The sequence below is a fragment of the Palaemon carinicauda genome, chromosome 22 (genome assembly GCF_036898095.1).
Source record: "Palaemon carinicauda isolate YSFRI2023 chromosome 22, ASM3689809v2, whole genome shotgun sequence".
Classification (NCBI taxonomy): Eukaryota; Metazoa; Arthropoda; class Malacostraca; order Decapoda; family Palaemonidae; genus Palaemon; species Palaemon carinicauda.
Window position 1 is genome coordinate 8,037,019 of NC_090746.1, and position 7,349 is coordinate 8,044,367.

A 7,349-nucleotide genomic window follows, 5' to 3' on the forward strand; every position below is an offset into this window, starting at 1 on the left:
CAGGAGCGGTTTGAAACCGTGTGCCAGATTTCCGCACATCAAAGAGCTTGTCTTCACACGAGCGGTTTCAAACTGTGCAGCAGATATCCGCACACCAAAGAGCATTTCTTCACACAAGCGGTTTGAAACACTACGGCAGATCTCCGCACGTCAAAGAGCATGTTGTCACACGAGCGGTTTAAAACCGTACGGCAGATTTCCACATGTCTAAAAGCATGTCTTCACACGAGCTGTTTGAAACCGTGCGGCAGATCTCCACAGGTCAAATAGCATGTCTTCACAGGAGCGGTTTGAAACCGTGCGCCAGATTTCCGCATGTCAAAGAGCATGTCTTCACACAAGCGGTTTGGAACAGTGCGGCAGATTTCCTCATGTCAAAGATCATGTCTTCACACGAGTGATTTGTTACCGCGTGGCAGATTTCTGCACATCAAAGATCATGTCTTCACACGAGCAATTTGTATTCCGTGCGGCAGATTTCCGCATGTCAAAGAGCACATCTTTACACGAGCGGTTTGAAACCGTGCGGCAGATTTCCGTACGTCTAAAAGTATGTCTTCACACGAGCGGTTTGAAACCATGTGGCAGATTTCCGCATGTCAAAGATCATGTCTTCACACGAGCGGTTTGAAACAGTGCGGCAGATTTCCGCATGTCAAAGAGCATGTCTTTATACGAGCGGTTTGAAATTGTGAGGCAGATTTCCTCATGTCTAAAAGCATGTCTTCACACGAGCGGTTTTAAACCGTGTGGCAGATCTCCGCACGTCAAAGAGCATGTCCTCACACGAGTGATTTGAAACTGTGCGGCAGTTCTCCTTACGCCAAAGAGCATGTCTTCACACAAGCAATTTGAAACCATGCAGCAGATCTCTGCACGTCAAAGAGCATGTCTTCACACGAGCAGTTTGAAACTGTGCGGCAGATCTCCGCACGTCAAAGAGCATGTCCTCACGGAGCGGTTTGAAACCGTGCGGCCAATTTCTGCACGTCAAAGAGCATGTCGTCAAAGAGCATGTCGTCACGCGAGCGGTTTGAAATTGTGAGGCAGATTTCCTCATGTCTAAAAGCATGTCTTCACACGAGCGGTTTTAAACCGTGTGGCAGATCTACGCACGTCAAAGAGCATGTCTTCACACGAGTGATTTGAAACTGTGCGGCAGTTCTCCTTACGCCAAAGAGCATGTCTTCACTCAAGCGATTTGAAACCATGCAGCAGATCTCTGCACGTCAAAGAGCATGTCTTCACATGAGCAGTTTGAAACTGTGCGGCAGATCTCCGCACGTCAAAGAGCATGTCCTCACAGGAGCGGTTTGAAACCGTGCGGCCAATTTCTGCACGTCAAAGAGCATGTCGTCAAAGAGCATGTCGTCAAAGAGCATGTCGTCACACGAGCGGCTTGAAACCGTGCAGTACATTTCCGACCGTCAAAGAGCATGTCTTCACATAATCGGTTTGAAACAGCATGGCAAATACCAGCACATCAACAAGCATGTCTTCACAAGAGTGGTTTGATACAGTGCGACAGATTTCTTCATGTGAAAAGGCATGTCTTCACATGAGTGGTTTGATATTGTGCAGCAGATTTCTGCATGTCAAAGACTATGTCTTCACATGAGCGAGCGGTTTGTAACCGTGCGGCACATTTCCACATCTCAAAGAGCAAGTATTCACAGGAGCGGTTTGAAACCGTGAAGCAGTCAAAGAGTGTGTCAGATAACCGTGCAGCAGATATCCGTATCTCAAAGAGTATATCTTCATATGAGCGGTTTGAAACCGTGTGGCAGATTTCCACACATCAACGAGCATGTCTTCACAGGTGCTGTTTGAAACCGTGCGGCAGATTACCGCATCTAAAAGAGCATGTCTTTACAGGAGCGGTGTGAAACTATGCAGCAGATTTCCGCATGTCAAAGAGCATGTTTCCCAGGAGCGGTTTGAAACCGTGCGACAGATTTCCACGTCAAAGAGCATGTCCTCACACGAACAGTTTGGAACCATGTGGCAGATTTCCGCACATCAAAGACCATGTCTTCACAGAAGCAGTTGATAACCGCGAGGCAGATTTCCGCATGTCAAAGATCATGTCTTCCCAAGAGCGGTTTGAAACCATGCGACAGATTTCCGCATCTCAAAGAGCATGTCTTCACAGGAGCGGTTTGAAATCGTGCAGCAGATTTCCACAGGTCAAATATCATGTCTTCACACGAGCGGTTTGAAACCGTGCGCCAGATTTCCGCACGTCAAAGAGCATGTCTACACACGATCGGTTTGAAACAGTGTGGCAGATTCCAGCACATCAAAGAGCAAGGCTTTACAAGAGCAGTTTGAAACTGTGTGGAAGATTTCCGCATGTCAAAGAGCATGTCTTCACACGAGCAGTTTGATACCGTGTGACAGATTTCTGCATGTAAAAGGGCATTTCTTCATACAAGCGGTTTTATATCGTGTGGCAGATTTCTGCATGTCAAGGAGCATGTCTTCACACGAGCGAGCGGTTTGTAACCGTACGGCAAATTTCAGCATGTCAAAGAGCATGTCTTCACAGAAGCGGTTTGAAACCGTGCAGCAGTCAAAGAGTATGTCATCACACGAGCGGTTTGAAACCGTGTGGTAAATTTTTTACCATCAAAGAGCATGTCTTCACACGATCGGTTTGAAACAACATGGCAAATTCCAGCACATTAAAGAGCATGTCTTCACAAGAGCAGTTTGAAACTGTGGCAGATTTCTGCATGTCAAAGAGCATGTCTTCACACGAGCAGTTTGATACCGTGCGACAGATTTCAGCATGTCAAAAGGCATTTCTTCGCACAAGCGGTTTGATGCCACGTGGCAGATTTCTGCATGTCATGGAGCATGTCTTCACACGAGCGAGAGGTTTGAAACCGTGTGGCAGATTTCCACGTCAAAGAGCATGTCCTCACATGAACAGTTTGGAACCATGCGGCAGATTCCCGCACATCAAAGACCATATCTTCGCACGAGCAGTTTACAACCACGAGGCAGATTTCCGCATATCAAAGATCATGTCTTCCCATGAGCGGTTTGAAACTGTGCGACAGATTTACGCATCTCAAAGAGCATGTCTACACACGATCGGTTTGAAACAGTGTGGCAGATTCCAGCACATCAAAGGGCATGTCTTCACAGGAGCGATTTGAAACCGTGCAGAAGATTTCCGCATCTCAAAGAGCATATCTTCACACGAGCAGTTTGAAACCGTGTGGCAGAATTCCGCACATCAAAGAGCATGTCTTCACAGGAGCTGTTTAAAACCATGTGGCAGATTTCCGCATCTAAAAGAGCATGTCTTCACAGGAGCAGTTTGAAACTATACAGCAGATTTTCGCATCTCAAAGAGCATGTCTTCACAGGAGCGGTTTGAAACCGTGCGGCAAATTTCAACATGTCAAAGAGCATGTCCTCAAACGAATGGTTTGGAACCATGCAGCAGATTCCTGCACATCAAAGACCATATCTTCACACGAGCAGTTTATAACTACTAGGCAGATTTCCTCATGTCAACAATCATGCCTTCTCACGAGCGGTTTGAAACCGTGAGACAGATTTCCACATTTCAAAGAGCATGTGTTCAAACGAGCAGTTTGAAACCGTGCGGCAGATTTCCGCACATTTAAAGAGCATGTCTTCACATGTGCAGTTTAAAACCCTGCGGCAGATTTCCGCATTTCAAAGAGCATGTCTTCACACTAGCGATTGGGAACCGTGCGGCAGATTCCTGCACATCAAAGAGCATGTCTTTACAAGAGCGGTTTGAAACCGTGCGGCTGATTTCCACATGTCAAAGAGCACGTCTTCACATGAGCGATTTGAAACCGTGTGGCAGATTTCCATATCTCAAAGAACACGTCTTGACACGAACGGTTTGAAACCATGTGGCAAATTTCCGCATGTCAAAGAGCATGTCTTCACACGAGCAGTTTGAAACCGTGCAGCAGATTTCCCCATGTCAAAGAGCATGTCTTCACACGAGCGATTTGAAAACGTGTGGCAGATTTCTGCATGTCAAAGAGCATGTCTTCACACGAGCCGTTTGAAACCGTGCGGCAAATTACCGCTTGTCAAAGAGCATGTCTCCACACGAGCGATTTGAAACCCTGCGGCAGATTTCCGCACGTCAAAGAGCTTTTGTTCACATGAGCGGTTGTTTCCTATGCGGTTTGCCTGCATTAGCGAACAGAATATTGGCCTGCCGGTGTTTGGTCGATATGGAGGATAAGAAGAAGAAAGTGGTCTTTGTGTATACAATAAACAGGGAGCTAAAAACAAGCAACCATGTAAATGATGGACCCACCCAATAATAATAATAATAATAATAATAATAATAAGAAGAAGAAGAAGAAGAAGAAGAAGAAAAATAATAATTACAATAATAATACACAATAACAACAAGCACTAAGGTGTTCAGTTATTATTATTATTATTATTATTATTATTATTATTATTATTATTATTATTACAAGCTAGGAATTAACCCTATATGGATAAGCAAGATGCTAAAAGCAAAAGGGCTCCAACTGAGAAAAATAGCCAAGCGGCGAAATGACATTGGAAAATGTGGTGAGAATAGGCCAAGCTATTCGGTGTATGTATAGGCAAAGACAAAATGATCCGTAACCAGATAGAGGGATCCAATGTAGTACTGTCTGGCCAATCAAAGGACTAATAACTCTTTAGCGGTAGTTGGTTGTCGTTCAACACAAGAGACATGATCCTCACTCATCGTCTGCTAGTAGACAAATGACTGTTTTAAGGGGTCTCGTCTCATGGTCAGTGGGTACCTAGGGTTTCGAAGCCCTACCTACCAAGACTGAACAGAGGCCAGGCTGCTTAGATGATGTCCTGGCATCAAATCAATCCCTCTCTTTAAAATTTCTTGCATCACAATTTTTTTGTTAGTGATTTCAATAAACTATCACCTTCACCATACATAGGAAATATTTGGCAGACTTTGTGTAATTTGCATTAATCGTTTCATGATTATTATGTTTTCTTTAATCTTGATACATAATTTTCAATTAATTAAAAAATCCCAGAAGTTTCCTAAGATATATCTCACTTTACAAGTTGAACATGTTTAGAATTCTCTTTGCTTTACATAACCATGTATTACCCTAAGATTCGTCATTATCATTTACTGTACATTTCTTATTCTTTTGTAAAAAATATCATTAATAATTAAAAGCTTAGTTTCTTCCTTATCCATTTCTCAGTACCTACTGTCTTTCATAACATCTTACATTTTCATCTGGGGCTTCAACAATAAAAAAATTTTGATTACATCAACCACTGCAACTCTCTTAGTAAGTCTAACAATATTTTTGGCCATTTATATTAACCAGTCCAATCAATAGAAACACAGATTCAATTACTTCTGGTATTCATTACACTTTTGCTTATATTTTTCCTATAACACATTTTTCCTTACTTTTAATTATTTATTTCTTCTTTATTCCCCTTATCTTCTTTACGTGATTATTGTATTTTGACACGTGTCCATGTTATCCTCACTCAATTACTTAACAAGATCCCAATGGTTACCTCTGTTATTAATTTTCCCCTTGGCACAAACATTCCTTGGTATCTTAATAACTTTATATAACTTTAACTTCAAAAGCCTCAACTCAGTTCCTTCGCTTTTGTTCCCCTTTTTGACATTTGCTCTTCTTTCTCATCATATTTTGGATCCTTCCTTTCGGATAGGAAACTGCCATTCGTTTTCTTGTTTTCCACATATAACGAATGTTGAAAATAGTTTCGACTAATTCACATCTTACAATCACATTCAAGAGTTGCAATGGAAAAAAAAATCTTTTTCGAATCTACTTATGAATATCCATTTTGGAACGATGTTTTTCCAGCATTAGAACCCAATTTCCAGCACATGTACACAAGATCCTCTCCCTTTTCATCGATAAGTGGCACTCCTTAGACAGAACTCGTTACCCAATCTCTTCCTTAAGATATAGACCAATAGATATGAGAGAGAGAGAGAGAGAGAGAGAGAGAGAGAGAGAGAGAGAGAGAGAGAGAGAGAGAGAGAGAGAGAGAGAGAGAGGAGGGTTGTTACGTAAAATATGGTCTGCTGTTTATAGTCGAAATACGTGAATTCATTACAGTTTTTATGTATGATTAAATGCTATTTGTTACTATTAGCACACTAGCGTTTACTTAATCTAACACTCTTATATCTGCAGTCTTTACTTAAACTCAGTTTTCGAATTGGCCATGTGGCAATAAAAATTTAATTGTTCATTACTCCTCATACCGTGTATCTATTTCCTTATTTCATTTCCTCACTGGGCTATTTTTCCTCTGTTGGAACCGTTGAGCTTATAGAATCTTGTTTTTCCAACTAATGTTATAGCTTAGCTAGTAATAATAATAATAATAATAATAATAATAATAATAATAATAAAAATAATAATAATAATAATAATTTGGTTTGATATGGATGTTTTTCTAAAGGTCGTTTATAAATTAGGTTAATTTTGACATACAAATATAGATTTTTATCAACGAAACATTCACTTCATTCTTATTATCTTTCAGAAATCAATTTCTTTGCTTTCATAACAGTTTCTTCATCAGCTTTCATTCTTTCTTAATAAATAACAATCGATACAGGTCTCCCTAAAAAATTTCTATAGTTAAACTGGTTCATAAGTTCATCTAAACATTGTCCTATTTTCAAAAAGGATTCTTTCTGCAATTTTACTGGGAAATTATCCTGTGGTGGAAGGATAAAAAGAATTAAAATACATATACATTTGTATCAACAAAGGTCGCCATTGTATAGAGGAAAATTCACACTTATGTGCGCAAAAGTTAATGCTTTAGCCTTAAACAACTACAATTGTCCAAATGGCAAACAGGAAATTTTTTTGTACTCTATCTAAATAAAATCTAGGAGTACATATATATATATATATATATATATATATATATAATATATATATATATATATATATATATATATATATATATATATATATATATATATATAATATATATATATATATATATATATATATATATATTATATATATATATATATATTATATATATATATATATATATATATATATATATATATATATATATATATATAGAACTACATAAATTAAAATGACCTAAAACTATAAGATTAATTTAATACCAAAAAATAGAGAGGTAATCAGCAGAGCGCAGACATCCGCTGCGCAGCTTATTTCTCAACCTTTTGCTAGACCTTGACCTTGACCTTAACATGTATTAATTGACGAGGGTTTTCGTACACTTGAATATAAACCAAGTTTGAATTGTCTGTGACAACGATGTCCAAA